This window comes from Moschus berezovskii, chromosome 11, assembly GCF_049115385.1.
Source record: "Moschus berezovskii isolate FMDL1 chromosome 11, NW_MosBer_1.0, whole genome shotgun sequence".
NCBI classification, from domain to species: domain Eukaryota; kingdom Metazoa; phylum Chordata; class Mammalia; order Artiodactyla; family Moschidae; genus Moschus; species Moschus berezovskii.
The window spans coordinates 10,133,565-10,149,888 of record NC_142470.1 but is presented as its reverse complement, the minus strand read 5'-3'; the positions used below and the strand labels follow the sequence as shown (position 1 = coordinate 10,149,888).

Sequence of the window (16,324 nt, the reverse complement as noted above, 5' to 3'; positions counted from 1 at the left end):
TTGAAATGGCTGAATTTAGGACTGATTTGGTACCAAAAACAAAGAACAACAGCAAACACCCTAGTTTGATATCAAAGGGATATTTTTCTCCAATACATTATTCATTAAAAGAAATTTCTGTGGTGTTGAAAGAAATTTTGCTAAAGTGCTGGTTTCAATGAGTGATTCTAAAGAAGTTAAATTGTTTTCCAAAAAATTTATATGATGACAGCGCTTTATATTATATGCCTAATTTATTTTCCCTCATGTTGTGTATGTCACAATCTTGAGAGAGAGAGAGAGCTGGAGAGGGAGAGTGGGGGTACAAGGTAGGTAGGTAGATGTGTGTGTGTGTGTTATCACCAGAGGGTGCATAAAGACAGGCTGCCTGGCTGTTAGTTGCTCAGTCGCGTCCAAGTCTGCAATCCCATGGATGCTCGGCTCCTCCGTCCATGGGATTTCCCAGGCAAGAATATTAAACTAGGTTGCCATTTCCTTCTCCAGGGGATTTTCCTGACCCAGGAATTGAACCCCGGTCCCCAGCCTTGCAGGAATACTCTACCATCTGAGGAGAGGAGAATACAAATCATTGAGCTTTAAAATACCATTGGCTATGTCTTGCTTTTTGGTCACCTGGTGACCATCTTATTGCCTCACTGCCAGAATGTAGTACTAGACTCTCCACTTTGCAGTTGTACAAAGTTAGGATTAGAGCAAGGAGATTTTTAAAAAGGTAACTTTCCCAAATGCTTCATTTGAAAATAAATTATTTGATTTTTGATACATCTTAAATGACAAAGGTAAGATTTTTATATTAAATGTATTCATATATGTGCTTGTCTAGAAGTCATTAATAACCGAGGGCATTTTCTTCTGTAAAACTGTGGTGGTATTGGTTTGGCAGCTCTGTATGTGAAACTGTTAAAGAGTAAAGCCCCCCAAAAGTATTTTCTTGATATTAGCTTTCATTTATAAACCAGAATAATTCTGAGTGTTTCTAGTAATAGGAGATAACCCAAGGCAAATTTAATTTTAAATTGGGCTTTTGCTTAATGTATTATTCATAGCATTGTATCATCAGTTAAGCATATGCCTGACAATAAACTTAAAACTTAACTTTAATAGTAGTATCCAACCTAATCTCAGTGAGTCCAGTAGTGCCTGACATGATTTATTTTGCCTCCTTATTGTAGATAATTTTTTAATAATGGTGGAATGGAGTTATTTGTTGTTTTTCTCATCTCTCCCCCTCCCCCCATTTTTTTTAAACACTTCACCATTTTTGCTGCATGACCTGGTTTTGCATTTTTCCGATTCTCTGTTCATCTAATTAGTATGTTCTAAAAAGACCTGGACCACTTATTGTACAGAGATGTAGCCTGTGGGTATTTAATAAGGAGCTTTCAGTGGTGCATTTGCATCTTTTGCTTGGGGTCTGAATAGTGAATTACCTTTAAGATCATTAGAAGCACGGTTGTATTGTTAAAATCAGGCCGCAATATTCTAATGATGGTTTAAAACTTCAGGCTTTTTTATGTAACCCAGGTGACCCCAGCATAATTGTGTGTAGTGTAGAAGACCCCACAGTGTAGCCCTTACATGCAGGTAGCTTCGCACCCAAACAAACACTGATATAGTAAAAACAAGTGAGTCTTATCCTAGTTATGTTCACTCAAGTGTATTTGTATTTTAATATCATAATACTAGTGCCTGAAATATGACTTGATAATTTTTAAAAAGAGACACAGCTCCTAAGCAATATGCAGAATGTGGAATGTATTTTATCAGATAACTGATGTTTTAGAAACGTTAATTCCTGAAAAGGTAGAAGCTTAAAAGTAAAGTGTTTTATTTTCAGGTTCTTCCCATAGGCCAAGAACTAAATAGGGGAGATACTTTGTTCAGTTCGAGGATTAAATTAGAATTTATTCTTTCTCTAGTCAGATATTCGGAGAAGGCAATGGCAAGCCACTCCAGTACTCTTGCCTAGAAAATCCCATGGATGGAGCAGCCTGGTAGGCTGCAGTCGGTGGGGTCGCTAAGGGTCGGACACGACTGAGCGACTTCGCTTTCACTTTTCACTTTCACACATTGGAGAAGGAAATGGCAACCCACTCCAGTGTTCTTGCCTGGAGAATCCCAGGGACGGGGGAGCCTGGTGGGCTTCCATCTATGGGGTCACACAGAGTCGGACATGACTGAAGTGACTTAGCAGCAGCAGCCAGATATTAAGAGTGCTGTTAGTAGATACCAGCTGAGAGTCCTTAAACTTTTTCTAACAGATGGCTTAAAATATTTTTAAAACTTATGTATTTTTCTTAGTTTTTTTTTGCAGGCAGGGTCATTATTATAGAATTGTAGAATTTTAAAACTGGAAGGAAATTTAACTTACCACCTTTTTTGGTCATTAATATTTTCACTTGGCCTCTGATTTCGAATTGATGCGCTGTTTACTTGCTACCACCAGTGATCCAGGGAGCTCAAAGATAGTTGGTAATAAAGTTCACTTAAATAAAGAGAAAGATAGATATGTTTCATGTTCTTAAAAATAAATGCGTTTACTTCGAGGGTGTTTATAGATTCATTATCTGGCATTTAATCTTATCTGAGCTTGAATACATATGAAAAACTAAGTGAATATTTTGTACAACAAAATTTAGTAGATAACATGATGATTGATTTAAAATTTAGCAATTGTACTTCAAAATTGCATTTCTGCAATAGCTGTTTCTTAATGGAGTCTGAAGTTAGTTGTGATCAATAATTTCTGCTGAACAGCTATGGAAGTTTAGCACAGTGCTGCGCATATAATTGGTAGTTAGTAGAAGTTTGTTGAGTGAAAGCATGAATGAATGAAAGCGTATAAAGGAAAAGACTAGACATCTGGTACATAGTGGCACCCCTGTAGTTAGTTGAGCCAACTAACCAGTTAGTTATGTTTTCTAGAGGGTCTCACTTCCAATAACGGTTTCAAAATTTTAAAAATCATAACTGGGCAATAATTAACTCAAGTTCACCTGGTAGACTGCCTCTAATGTGTTTATTTTGTTTATTTCAACCTTTCACACTCTTTTCTTGTTAGCAGTTTACTACTCAGAGTTCTCCAGATAAACTGTGAAAAGTGGCTACCTGATCTGACAGGATCCTTGTTTGAGTCATGACAACTGATGCTGTCTTTTCTTTGCCCTTCTTTTAATTGTGTCACCTTCGTTGTTAGAGAAACCCAAATCTTCTATTTCTTGAAGAAACTTCTTTATTTGTAGCTTTTAAATCTATTGTGGAAATTAAAGCAGAACTTGTATTTTTAAAAATAAATTAATATCTCTTATGTGGAGAGAGGTTAATGGTGAGGCACATGTTTATGCAAAGATGTTCACTGCAAAGACCTAAACTGAAAAATAAAATCAGAGTAAAATTTTAGTTAAAACTGGATCAAGCTTGCATGCATATTCAAAAACATTATATAAGGTTTAAAATATTTATAATCAGAGCATTGACCAATGATATTCTGTTAAGTAGCTTTGCAGTATTTTCTCTTCTAAGAATTTGTTGTAGTCGCATTATTGTTTCCTTTGGGATCCCAGACAATGACTCTGTAGTCTGATTCATTAATATTGGTTGTCTTCACCAGAGAGTATCCAGATTTGACCTGCCAAGTATTAAATTTTTAATGTATTACTAGTTCTTTCAGAGTAAGGCTTGTCTTTGTTCTTTGTATTTTTGTACCAGTACAGCTTGAATCAGATAGAGATTTAATTTCTAGTGTAACTAAATATGCCTCATTTAAAAAATACACACACAGCACACATATACAATGGTAAAACACTTATTGATGAAAAATGCTTCAGTATGAATAGCTACCTTTTTAAATATTTGAAAGTATGCATTTCCAAATTTATTTTGAAAAGTGCCAGGGGTGCTATGTGCTATGTACAATAAGTTAATTATTATGCTATTAACATTGATGATGTTGAATGTGTATTAGTTAATGTGTTAATGACGTGTTAATTACTGTACATGTTGTGAAGACCCTTCAGGCTTGTTCTGTGATGCAACATGTCAACTTGAACCAGACCAAGTAATCTGCAACGCAGACTGTAACTCTTAAAAATAACACTTGTAAACATAAATTATAAATTAAATTATGCTTTTTATTATCCCTTTTCTTTCTGGTAGAATGAATAAGTAATTCTTCTGCTATCTGCACCTGTTAGAACCTAATACTGTCAGACTCTGTTTTCCCCAAGAGGATTGGAAGAGATTTGTTATGCAATAACTTCCGCTTTGTTTACGCTCTGGCATTTAGTGTATATTTTATATAGATTCATGTGTTTTGCAACCTGAAAGATCATTCTTTTTTTGTTTACCAGATTGATTTGGAATGGAAGACACTCAGTCTTTGTGCAGGCAGGTGAACGGGGGCCTTGTCCGATTAGCACCACTAGTTGACATTAAAATGATCTGTGTAGACTTGTGATTCCCTCTATGGCCCTTCAAGCTTATTGGCCAAATAGTTGAAACCTCAGGAGATTATTAAAAAATGAATGCCACTTTCAAATTATTTTAAAGAGCCCAGAATTTCCTGCTTGGTTTTTGCAGGAGTGCAGCTTGACAATGTCAAGTATTCAAACTTCATTATTTCTACTTTTAAATTAATAGTTGCTCACTTCTTCCTAATTGTCAACATTTGTAGAAAATATACCTGATGATAATATTTAAGAGACTAATTTGAAAAAATAAAATTATAGAAATATAATTTATGTTATTCATAAAATTATTAATTTTTATCTCTTCAAAATAATTTGTCTAATATTTAACAAACCACATTTGATAACTCACAAATGAAGTTGAGTCTTTTAGTGAGGAAATTTTTTAAATGATCCAGAACCAACTCTTAAAAATACAAAAGTAAAATAAAGATGGATGTTCCTTTTAGGCAGTTACTCTATCTTTACGTTCTGTTAACATAATATGTACAAAAAGTGGTGAAGAGTTCAGGCTGTAAACTAGACTATCCAGGGTCAAATCCTGGCTCTTTCACTGCCTAGTTGTGTGACCATGAGCATGGCCTCAGTTTCATGGTAATAAAAGTGGTCATAATAACAGTACTTACTTCTTGGGATTGTTAAGATGATTAAATGAATTAATACAAGTAATCCACTTTGAGCCTGCTCTGACACATAGGAAGCACTCAATAAATGTGAGGTCTTATTTGTTGCTGCTGTTCAGTCGCTTAGTCGTGTCCAACTATTTGTGACCCCACGGACTGCAGCATGCCTGGCTCCTCTGTCCTCCACTAACCTACCTTTAAAACTATACTGAAAATTATTTGGAAGCATTTAATTTTCACAAGCTCTTTGAATTCCTCAGGACCCATTATGAATGTGAGTTTTTGGTTTTCAGTCATTATAGTCTCATGCCTCATCACAGAAAAACATCTTATTTTTAATGATGATTTTATTACTCCAGTGTTGTTCACATCCACCTGGAGTTATCCCAGGTTTTTTTCGTTCCCCTAACCTTGTTTGATTTCCTATAGCACAGCTCTTGTCGAGATTTGTATTGGCATAGAAGGATATTCTGACCAGTACTTTGGTCTCCCTTGCAAATATTTGTGTCTCTCTTGTTTACAGCCCTGATGTCCTCTTGTAATACCCATGCAAAAAGGATTCTAATAAATCTTGTGCTCAGAATTACACATTGTTTGTTTTAGCTGCCTTCCACTTCACGCTTCCTCCTTTAAGAGCGAGCCATTACGAAAGGTTAGATTCACAGTTAGCAGGCTTTAGCTCTCCCTTTTGAATCAGTGAGGTTGCCGTTTTATTGCTCTCCGACTTACACTTCAGTGATGAGAGTAAACTAGCATCAGATTAAAGGTCAGCAAATCCCATCAAAGAGAGGAATATTAGGGGCAGAGATAGTTGGAGAGGCAGCACACCACTGGGTATTGACAGGGTGATTCCAGGGTATCAGTCAGCAGAATTATAGCTGCCCAGAGAGTCAGTACAGCTTTAATGAGCCTGTGTGAAGAGGAAGAGGTTGGATTTATGTAGTTCCTCATAATTTTCTGTAGAGACTGTTATTGCAGACATTCTGTGGAGTGTTCTGGTCTTTCATTTAATTCAAAGGTCCTGGAGCTTATCCATCCTCTAAATTCCTTTTTGTTAGCTCAAATCAAAGTTGACATTTCCATGGTTTACCACCTAAAACACCCAATTCAAAATCAGGTTTTCTTTAGGCAATTTTGAAATTGGTATGCTGTTAATAAAAATCTATAATCATATTTATATTAATGCATACATATTTCCTCTTCAGAAAAGAGGGTTGAATAATGAACATTTTTTTTCATAAGTAGGCAATGGGGGGAAATGTACATTTACACATTGCCCTCTAAGCAACTGGGGGAGAAACTGACTGTAATTATGATATGGTGGTTTTCAAAAGGATCTTAATGCTCATTCTCCTTAAATTGGCTTTCCTAATTAATTGTTTATATGCCTGTTTGTGTGTGCTCCATCTCATTCTTTATGCCCCCAATACCCCTAAACTGGAAAAAAAATTTTAATCTCCGGAGGGGAAATATTTTTAATTGTTTTAATGAGCAATGCTGCATTTAATTGCTGTAATTTTCAAACTACCTTAATTTTGATATGTCTTTGTAGTGAATTTGATTCACATTAATTTCTTGTTAGAGGGGGATTAAATCACTATAGTTTCAAAATCTAGAATATACTTTGGAAAGTCAAGTGTTTCTGAAGAATATCTGGGTATTTTTGTTATTTGTTATTATCATGTTATTTGCTTAAAGAGTTAATGATATATAGATAGATTTTTTTAACAGCTAAGCTTTTACTTCTAGGTCACTAGTAAATAGATGGTTTATGAGAAAATTATCAGTAAATTTGCAGTATAATGTTTTGTTTTATTAGCCAAGCCAGCCACTTTTTTGGTTAATTCGTGTTTAAGAATGTTCCTTTATTTATAAGTAAATGAATGCATTATTAACATAGAGGTCTTGTTTGTGTGATTTGCTGCCTGGAAGATGTTCTCAAGCTTCTCTGCCATTGTCCTCTGCATGCCATGTGGGTGGTCGTGCTTTTCAGACACTTACATGGTTTTTAATGGAATAGAGTGATGGATGTGCTACGACCATGAGAAGCACAAATATCCTTTTCGAAGTCCACTGTTGACTGAAGCATCTACAGCACTTATAGCAAAATGTAAACTCCTTAAGAGAGATGCAAGCAGCTGAATATTACATGAAAATATAGAAGCCATCTTCAGTCATTAATTAGATGCTGTGTTTATATTAAAGAGCTAGCACACTTAAAAGTAAAATCATGTGGAAAGCGTAGTTAAGTTCATGTTTCCTATAATCATGCCATGCTTCACAAAGCCCTTTCAATAAAACTCAGTCTGTGTCCTTTATAATAATACAGATAAAACTTTATGCTGTGCTGTTACATTGGAATGTACTGGGAATGTCAATGACCCCCGTGCCGTATTTACTAGCATGCTATTTTGAGCAGTGCCAGTACATCAGGATAATTTGGTATTACAAAAGCAATAAAGTGTACATTCCTTTCTGTGAAGGAAAAAAGGGAACCAGTTAATATTTGCTATTCATAATGAAGTCAGCTGACTGTAATTTATATATTCGCTTTTGAACATTTTAGAGAAAAGGGAAAAAAGATGGCTGCAGCAGAGGCAAAGGAAAGGAATACAAAGATAAGCATGAGATTAATTATCTGATAGAGGCAGGATTCTTAATTGCCATGAGGTATATATTAATGACATTTACTGATCACCTTGAAGTACACAACTCAGTGTACTATGTATTTTTAAATTCAATAGTGGTCTACTATTTTCATTTGAAAAAAATAATGAAAAAAGTACCATTTTTCCAAAATGGTACCACTTTTGTCCCCAGTGGGACACCAAAATTTTTGTATCACATGTGGATTTATGTATTGTTTTTGTAAAAAAATACCACACATTTGATCTGTGAAATATTCGATTAAAGATTTCCGAAATACTAATTGAGAAGATGCCTAGCTTTGGTCTAATTTTAACAAAACACTGTGTAGCCATTTATAACATGATAATGAATACATTCACAGGAAGAAAACAGTCCTTATTTCAGAACCAAATTAAAAAAAAAAACCCACCATTTACTTTCCACATGGTCTTCTGTACTTGGCCATTCTCTAGATTTCTGAGCTTATTTGAAACATGTGGTCAGAGACCACTAATAATGAGCAGCTATCATAAGTGTTTCATCGTGAGCATATATCAAAGTGCTGTTCTACTGCTGGAAGTGATATGAGAATAAAAGTACCGTGAAAGAACAAAGGAAGAAAATAGACACTTAGGTCATAAACACTGAGAAAGGAAAAGCAATACTACTACATATTATTAAAATATGTTACAAAAATAATCGGCAGCACAATCTATGGCAAAGAAATTTTGGTAAATAGAAAGAAAGAAACCAGACAAATCAGATTTGACCATGTAAGGAGCATTGTCAGGAATCAGATAGAAGTTTTAATTGTAGGACAGATTTGTTTCCGATTACATTTTAAGACTGCAAAACTTCCGTAGTTTTTCTATCCATAGCAAGCTCTTGATAATGTTTCATTTTCATTTTCACAGATGATACTAAGGGATGCTGCGACTAGTTCTCTGACTTTGGGAAATGTAGAATTATAATAAAACAACTTTCAGTCTCTATGATTTAAAGTGAATACCACTATTATTTTTTAAAGTAATGATTATATGCCAAGTACTGTTTTAGACATTTTACATATTTTATAACATTTAAACCTCACAATGTTTCTTTGAGTTGGTGGTGGTCTCTATAGAGAATGAGGAGGACTCACCTACAGTCTCATGGTTAATAAGCCATCAAATTAGAATTTGAATTCAGGCTAGTCCGACTTCATATTCTCCAGTTTAGTATATTCTCCAGCACGTGCGTACATGCTAAGTCATTTTAGTTGTGTCTGACTCTTTGCGACCCTATGGACTGTAGCCTGCCAGGCTCCTCTGCCCATGGGGATTCTCCAGACAAGAATACTGGAGTGGGTTACCATGCTCTTCTCCAGGGAATCTTCCTGACCCAGGGATTGAATCCATGTCTCTTGCCTTGCAGGTGGATTCTTTACTGCTGAGCCACCAGTAAAGCCTGTATGCTCCCAGTAGTGCAGCTCATTTGTACTGTAGTTGCATAGTGAACTTCAAATTCAGTATTATAACTTACTTCTCTAGTGGGACCCTGGACTTAGAGGAAGACAGTCCTGTATTGAAATAATTGTTTTCACATTTACTAACCATATGATCTTGAGCAAGTTGCTTACTGTTTTTGAAGTTTGGTTTGTAGTATGTAGTATTGCTATGTAGTATATTAAGCATACTACAAACCAAACTTCAAAGACGGCGAGGAGAGCCAACCAGTCCATTCTAAAGGAGATCAAGCCTGGGTGTTCATTGGAAGGACTGATGCTAAAACTGAAACTCCAATACTTTGGCCACCTCATGCGACGAGTTGACTCACTGGAAAAGACTCTGATGCTGGGAGGGATTGGGGGTGGGAGGAGACGGGGACAACAGAGAATGAGATAGCTGGATGGCATCACCGACTCGATGGACATGAGTTTAAGTGAACTCCGGGAGTTAGTGATGGACAGGGAGGCCTGGCGTGCTGTGATTCATGGGGTCGCAAAGAGTCGGACACGACTGAGTGACTGAACTGAACTGAACTGAATATGCTTAATACATACTGAGATTTTAATATAGAGAAGCTTTTAGTCTGACAGTGTTTTTGGATGATCACATTAACAACTGTAAAATAAGAAGTTAAAGGCACCTACGTAAGCAACAAAAAGTCAGAAAACATTTGCTTCTCGGCAGGAACGTTTTGATTGTGGGTGAACTGGGTGTGGGAGGAACTTATCAAAGTCTGGAAGATTTGGTCTTCGAGAAAATGGAGTAAGGGAGGAAGCAGCTGTGTGGTGCAACACACATGATGCCCTCCGTGTTAGAGGGAGCAGGCGCCATGGTGTAATGTTATCCCATTCACAGCATGGCAGTGATCTTAACTGACAAGACAGGAAATGAAAGTGCCATGGCGATTGCGTTCTTTAGGGGAAAAAAGCAAGGGAACAGAATGTGGGAATGTGGGATAAGAAAGGACTGCAGTAAAAGTTTGTGTGACAAACACTGGAAAGTCTTGGGAAAATATGTAACAGAAGAGGACTAATTAATTTCTATGGAAGTCCAAATGTGAGCCCCTAACATTTTCTAGTGAGGAGACCCCGGGCATATGGTAAATTTGAAAAGATCATTGGCTCATTAGATCACTGGTAACCGCACTGAATAGCTAATCATAAAGACCAGTAGGTATTAAAGCCAGTGTTATTATAATTCTTTTCCTCCACTTAGGTCCTGAAACTCATTGCTTTTCCTTTGTACAGTGCTGGGGTTTTTTCCCTTTCAAATTCACCTGTCATTTACCAATCCTGAGCATCTCCTCAGTAGAGCATTTTGTTTGAATATCTATCCCTTTAGATAAAAAGAAAATGGCCGTTTCTTTTTTTCCACCACTTGTAATAATTTTCTTTAAGAACAGCACACAGGTAACCCTTTGTGCTAATATGTGTGAGAAACATGGCCTGTTTTTTTTTTTTTTTTATCTTTTCTCACTGTCTCATGCAAGCACAGCATACTTCATATCTTGCCCTAGCCCTGTTCTCTTCTTCTGTAGCTGACAGTGCTTATATATCAAGCGCTCCAACAAGATGCAGCTCCATTTAACAAAAAAGTGCCTTAAAAATGTAACTCTTCTTTCTGCATTTTTATTGCACAGTCCATCTGCTCCTTCATCTTGGCTGCTCTTCACTTTCACAGTGACAAGCCTCACTCCTTTTTCTTGTCTCTTGAGGCAAAATCTAATTGGCAAGTGGGAAGTCTTCAAAATTTGCCTTTGCCAGCCAACAGTAGTTTCAGATTTTTATGTAAACAGTTGGTTAAAATAGACTTGAAGGGTAAAGAGAAAATATAATGAAAACGAAGGATTTTTAAAATGTCCTTTCCCACAGAATTGAACACACCTTCCTGCAGTAGTAAGGAGCATAATAAATGTTTTCAAATGAATGAATTGTATTGTAGTTTTGTCAGCTCCTGGGTAAATGTGTAAGTATGATCAATTGATCAATATTTTTGATGGCCCCAAATAGCAAAAGGCTTAGCTTGAATTATATTTTTTTCAAGCTTAACTCTTTTGTGTGAAATATTCCTCTATTTCTGGCAAATTAAATAGTCTGAGTTTGTGATGCGGTAGGGATCGGTGGAATAGCCAGGGAGAAGAATTGATCCATAAGTGACCTCTATATTACCATTTGCATTGCTGGCAGGCTGCAGAAATGCCAGAGTCATAGCCTTGGGAATCATACTGGTACAGAAAAACACTGGTGATTGAGGAAATACCTTTAAATGGTTTCACTCTTCTCATTTAAAGTATGTCTGTGGAAAAGAACAGCTAGGTTCTGCCCAGGAGTCTAGTACCTGTACAGACCAAGATACTAATAATGTCATTATAGCATCTAGTGGCTTTCCGTCGACCCTCTAATAAAGGTCATCAGTTGCCTGCTTTCTTGAGTGAGATGACTTTGCAGCAAGTGCTTGGAGAAAAGTTATCAGCGCTGTATGTTAGAAGCAGGCATTCTGCCAACAGCTTTATAATGAAGGTGAAATGAAATAAAGCAATGGATTGACAGTTTATGTGTTGAAAGTGAAGGAAATGGAGGTGTGGAGAAGCATTATGGGGAATCTTTCTAGTCATATCTTCAATTTAACCATCAGGGGAAATGCTTCAAAATCTTAGATTTATGAATTTCTAGTAAGCAGTTCCCCAGCATGTAAACAAATCTCAGTGGGCTGTTTTAGGAAGGTAGATTTGGGCAGTGAAGTAATCATTTTTATTCCTCTGATTTTCCAAATAGAAATGGACATATATGATAAAAATGTCAGCCACACTCTCCACGTCAGGGCCCTAACAGGATTACATGTCAGTTCTTAATGTCTCGCTCTGTTTTTCTTTGCCATGAATGGCTGCATTATTGCTCACAGGAACTTCACTGTAATATATGGTAAGAGACAAGTAGCTCTTTATGGCCAGTGATTATTCGGTTTGAATGAAACCTGTGATTTATGTCCATTTAACTGAAAAGCCTTGTAAATTCCCAGTGCTGCATTTTTCCTCAATAGAGAATGAGTCAAGCGAAAGTGACAACTAGGTTGGCGTGGAAATGTGCAGTGCATTGCCGTGTTATATTTAATATACCTGACATGAAAAACGTGCACACACCATACAGTCACCTTAAATAGGAGTGAAAGTGACATTAGCTTGCAATATGACTGCCATATTCAGTGGATTAGACACTAACATTGGCTTCAAAGGAGACTTGGAGCTGGAGTGGGATGGGCATGGGGCCGTGATAGACAACTAGATCATCTGTCACTTCCTCATAATGTCTTAAAAATTAGTTGTCTTTATAGTTGCGTCTATTGATATCTACAAAATATTATGATTCTTCCGTTTCATTACAGGTTTCATCTTTAGACCTAAGAAGGAGAATGTGAAATTCAGGTGTAAATGTTATTCCAGACCTTTCTTTAGGAGGTGCTGATACAATTCCATAGGGTTTTTTTTGTTGTTGTTGTTGTTGTTAATGTTGATGTCTCTTAGCTAGTCAGATCCCACTCAAGGGTCTGCTTTCCCTGGACCTGGGCTTGGCTACTACTTAGCCCTATCTCTAGTCCACCTGCTTTTTGTCTGAGAGCTCTGGCCTTCCTCCTCACCCCCATACTGCATCTAGTTTAGATAATGGCGCCTTGAGGGATTTTTTTCAGTATCTTTCTTTACTTTGTTTCCAAATTATATTTCGGTTTTCACAACCAAAAAGTAATTGTTTCAAATAAGATCTTATAACTTCAGGGCTTGTGACCTTCATTTCATTTCCAGGTCTTCTGTTTCATACTTAACCTGCTTCTTACTTATGGATTTCAGGTGGAAAATTATTTTACCTTTTTATGTTTGGGAAGAAAAGTGGCAACACGTCTATATTAATCTCTCTTCTTTATCTGCAGTTTGGGTTATGTTTCTCACACTGTGGCTAACTTGATTCTAAAATGAAGAAAGCATTTTAAACGGAAACAGAAAATAAAGTTGGTATTTTCTTTAATCATCTTTGTAACTTCAGACTACAATCCTGCTTCTTACTTTTAAATTGTCATTGGTTTCAAAGCAGTCAAGAACTCAGGGCCTGCTAAAAATATCTGATCTGGCTTTGTTTTACACAATACTCTTGCTAAAACATTTTCCTCTGAGCTAAGACTGTGGTGTGGTAGTTGAATGAATCAAGAACAAGTCCATCGAGAACAAAATTATACAGATTTCATGGGCCTAAGCTTATGAATAATTTGGGATCTACTTTTATAATATGCTCATGGAGGGGGATAATCAAACAACTCACGTTTCCATAATAGATTGTTGTTTCTCAGCAAGTGTGAAAAATATACTCTTCACAAAATAAAAATGATCTGATAATTTTATCATTACTATGGATAGTGTATGTCTTCTTTGTGGAAATATTGTCAAGTTAGATCTTAGTTATGCTTAATTCACGAGCATGTGTAGAACACATTTGAAGTAGCCATGGTCTGAAGCTATTCTTCAGTCCTGGGTGAACACAGGTTAGTTATGGTCTAGTAGGCTTGGTCCTTAAAATGACGGAGCCACGAAGCTTAGTTAGTGCCCCGTGTTTGTAACTCATTCTTTTAGGTCAAGCCTTCATTGGGTTACAGTGTTGTTCTGTTAGAGAGGCTGCTACTGTCCAATCCAGCCACCACTGATTTCTGATCTGCTTATTTATAATTCAAAAGCTCGCCTATATATTAATGAACCCTTAATGAGCTGTTGAAAATGCCTGAATTACAGTCAGATTATTAAACTCAAACAGCCCCGTAATCATACCATTTGAGTGGGCTTTAGGTACTTCTCACATCTGCAGCTTAGTATTGTGAAGGGTATGCGTTTATTCGGAGAAAGCTTTGTAATAATTTTGACCTGTAATTTATTTATTGCCCTCCGAATGCAGTTGTCTATGCAGATGCTCTCTCCCATTATCTGTGGGGCAGGTGCACAGCATGTTGAAAGACAGCTAATTAGGATTTGCTGAAAGATATGCAAAAACCATCGGCTTATAACAAAGCCAAGTTCATTGTTAAACAATGTTTTACTTTGTTTGTATGATTTGTCTAAATCTTAGAGGTACTGAAATGAATGTTATGGTTCTAAGTAGATTCCAATCGGGGTTGTTGTTTTAACTTTATAATGCTATGATAACCAAGGAGTCCAGATGTAAAACTTATATAAATCTCTGAAAACCACTGTCCCTGTGTATGATTTGGATTAAAGACAACACGGATCAATTTTTTAGTTATTGTTTTCCCAAGTTTCACTGTGAAGATATCAAGATCTTTTGATCATCACAGTGTTTGATTCATCTGGCTTTTGCAAATTTAGATTCATTAAGATGTTTATAGGTGTGTAGAGGAATGGGTGTTGGAATTGGAAGCCATCATATCAGAAGGTGTGACTTTGGCAGGTTGGTAAGCTAAGTAACAGTGAGGGAGGTAGGATGAGGAATAAAATAATCATTTGAACATAAAGTAAGAAAGTGAATAGAAATATTAAAATTAAAAATAATTTTGGAAACTGTGTATTATTGCTATTTAAAACTTTGTAATCATGACTTTGATTAATAGAGAAAAAAATCCATTCACTTTTCCAAGTATAGTTACAAAAATGATTTCAGTGTTTTGATAAATAGCCTTAATATTGCCATACTGTGAAGTGCTCTAGTCCTTTTGATCCAAAGGAGTATGAACTTTGTGTTGATTTACTTATGATTTTAGAAGAGTTATGATTCATTGCAAGGGGAGAATGTTATGCTAGCTGAAAGTGCATACTTATTTTTATATGTGTCCACTGTTACTGAGGTTAAGGTTGCTTCCTGTTGGTCTGGTGGTTTTACATACATTTTAGGTATGTATATGTAAGTGCCATACATAGGCGATTACTTTCTGTCCTTCGCATTTCTTCCTGACAGATTCCCTTCTTCTATCTCCCATATAGTCTGTTTCCTTGTGTATTAGTCATTGAGCATCTTCTCGTGTTTGCTACACTGTTCAGGGGAGTGTAATAGCTTGGAGTATGTATGTTGATTTACTATTAAAGAGCCTCACCAATATCCATGGTGTATAACTACAGGGGGAAAACTAGAAACCTGGAAGAACCTTAAAGGTAGATTAAAATCCACATTTCCAGGAGAAACATCAGCAGCTATAAATATAAAAAGGAAATAACAAATACAAATATATGAGCAAAAATTTAATTTAAAAAGGAGAAACTTAAGGAACTCCCCAACAAATGGTATAAAAATGAAACAGAGCCCCAAATAAGAGATTACTCAGTGAGTCCTTACTTCATGCCAAATGCACAAAACACTTGGTATGTGGAACTATAAGAATTCTAGGCCATGAAATTTTAACATATAGCAAAGTGGAGGGAAGAAAATCAAAGCTGCTAAATTAGAAATACTAATGTAGCCAATATTTAGCAGTTTCTCTTAGATCTAGAAGAAATAGTAAATATCTGTTAGTCTATCTTTAATTATCAGCAATGTGCTGATACTGATTTTTATCTTATTTAAGAGGATTATCTAACTTTTTGGTTCCTTAAATGAATTTATTGTCTTAGTATATTGTAGTTTTCAACCCTTATTTATTTACGTCAGAACAGGCAACAGATATAATTTTAAATTATTGTGAGTTAGTTTTATTACCCAGTTGAAATTATTCTGAAGTATATTTTTAAATGAAAGTGACAGCTTTAAAGTGTTTTGAGGGAGGAAATTAAAGTTGTGCGTTTGAGTTAAGACAACCAAGAGCTCTGTCATGCTGTGGGTATAATTCAGGGCATCTAGGAATGAATTCTGTTCTTAAAGAGAATTGATGGTGGTTTTAGGTTAGCATATCAAATCGCAGAGCTGGTGCTCAGTTGAGTACTTGGCAGCTTATAGATGTTACTGTCATGTAAGTTACACTAGACACAGAGTGTGCGCCACTGTGGGTAAACAACAACAGGCACAGACGCACGAGGCAGATCCAAATGCAGACGTGCAGGATGCCAGCTTCCGTCCCCTCCTTCCCCACGATGTCCTGTGACTAGTGTGGGGGTCCTGCTTTTAAACAGATTTACAGAGGCTAATTGGGCTGGGATATT

General features: G+C 36.4%; 1 protein-coding gene across 3 annotated transcripts in view; it reads left to right on the top strand.

The window, feature by feature from the left end:
* Positions 1 to 16,324, top strand: part of PBX3 (PBX homeobox 3) — a 227,916-nt gene that overhangs the window by 144,341 nt on the left and 67,251 nt on the right. The gene's annotated exons all lie outside the window — the stretch shown is intronic.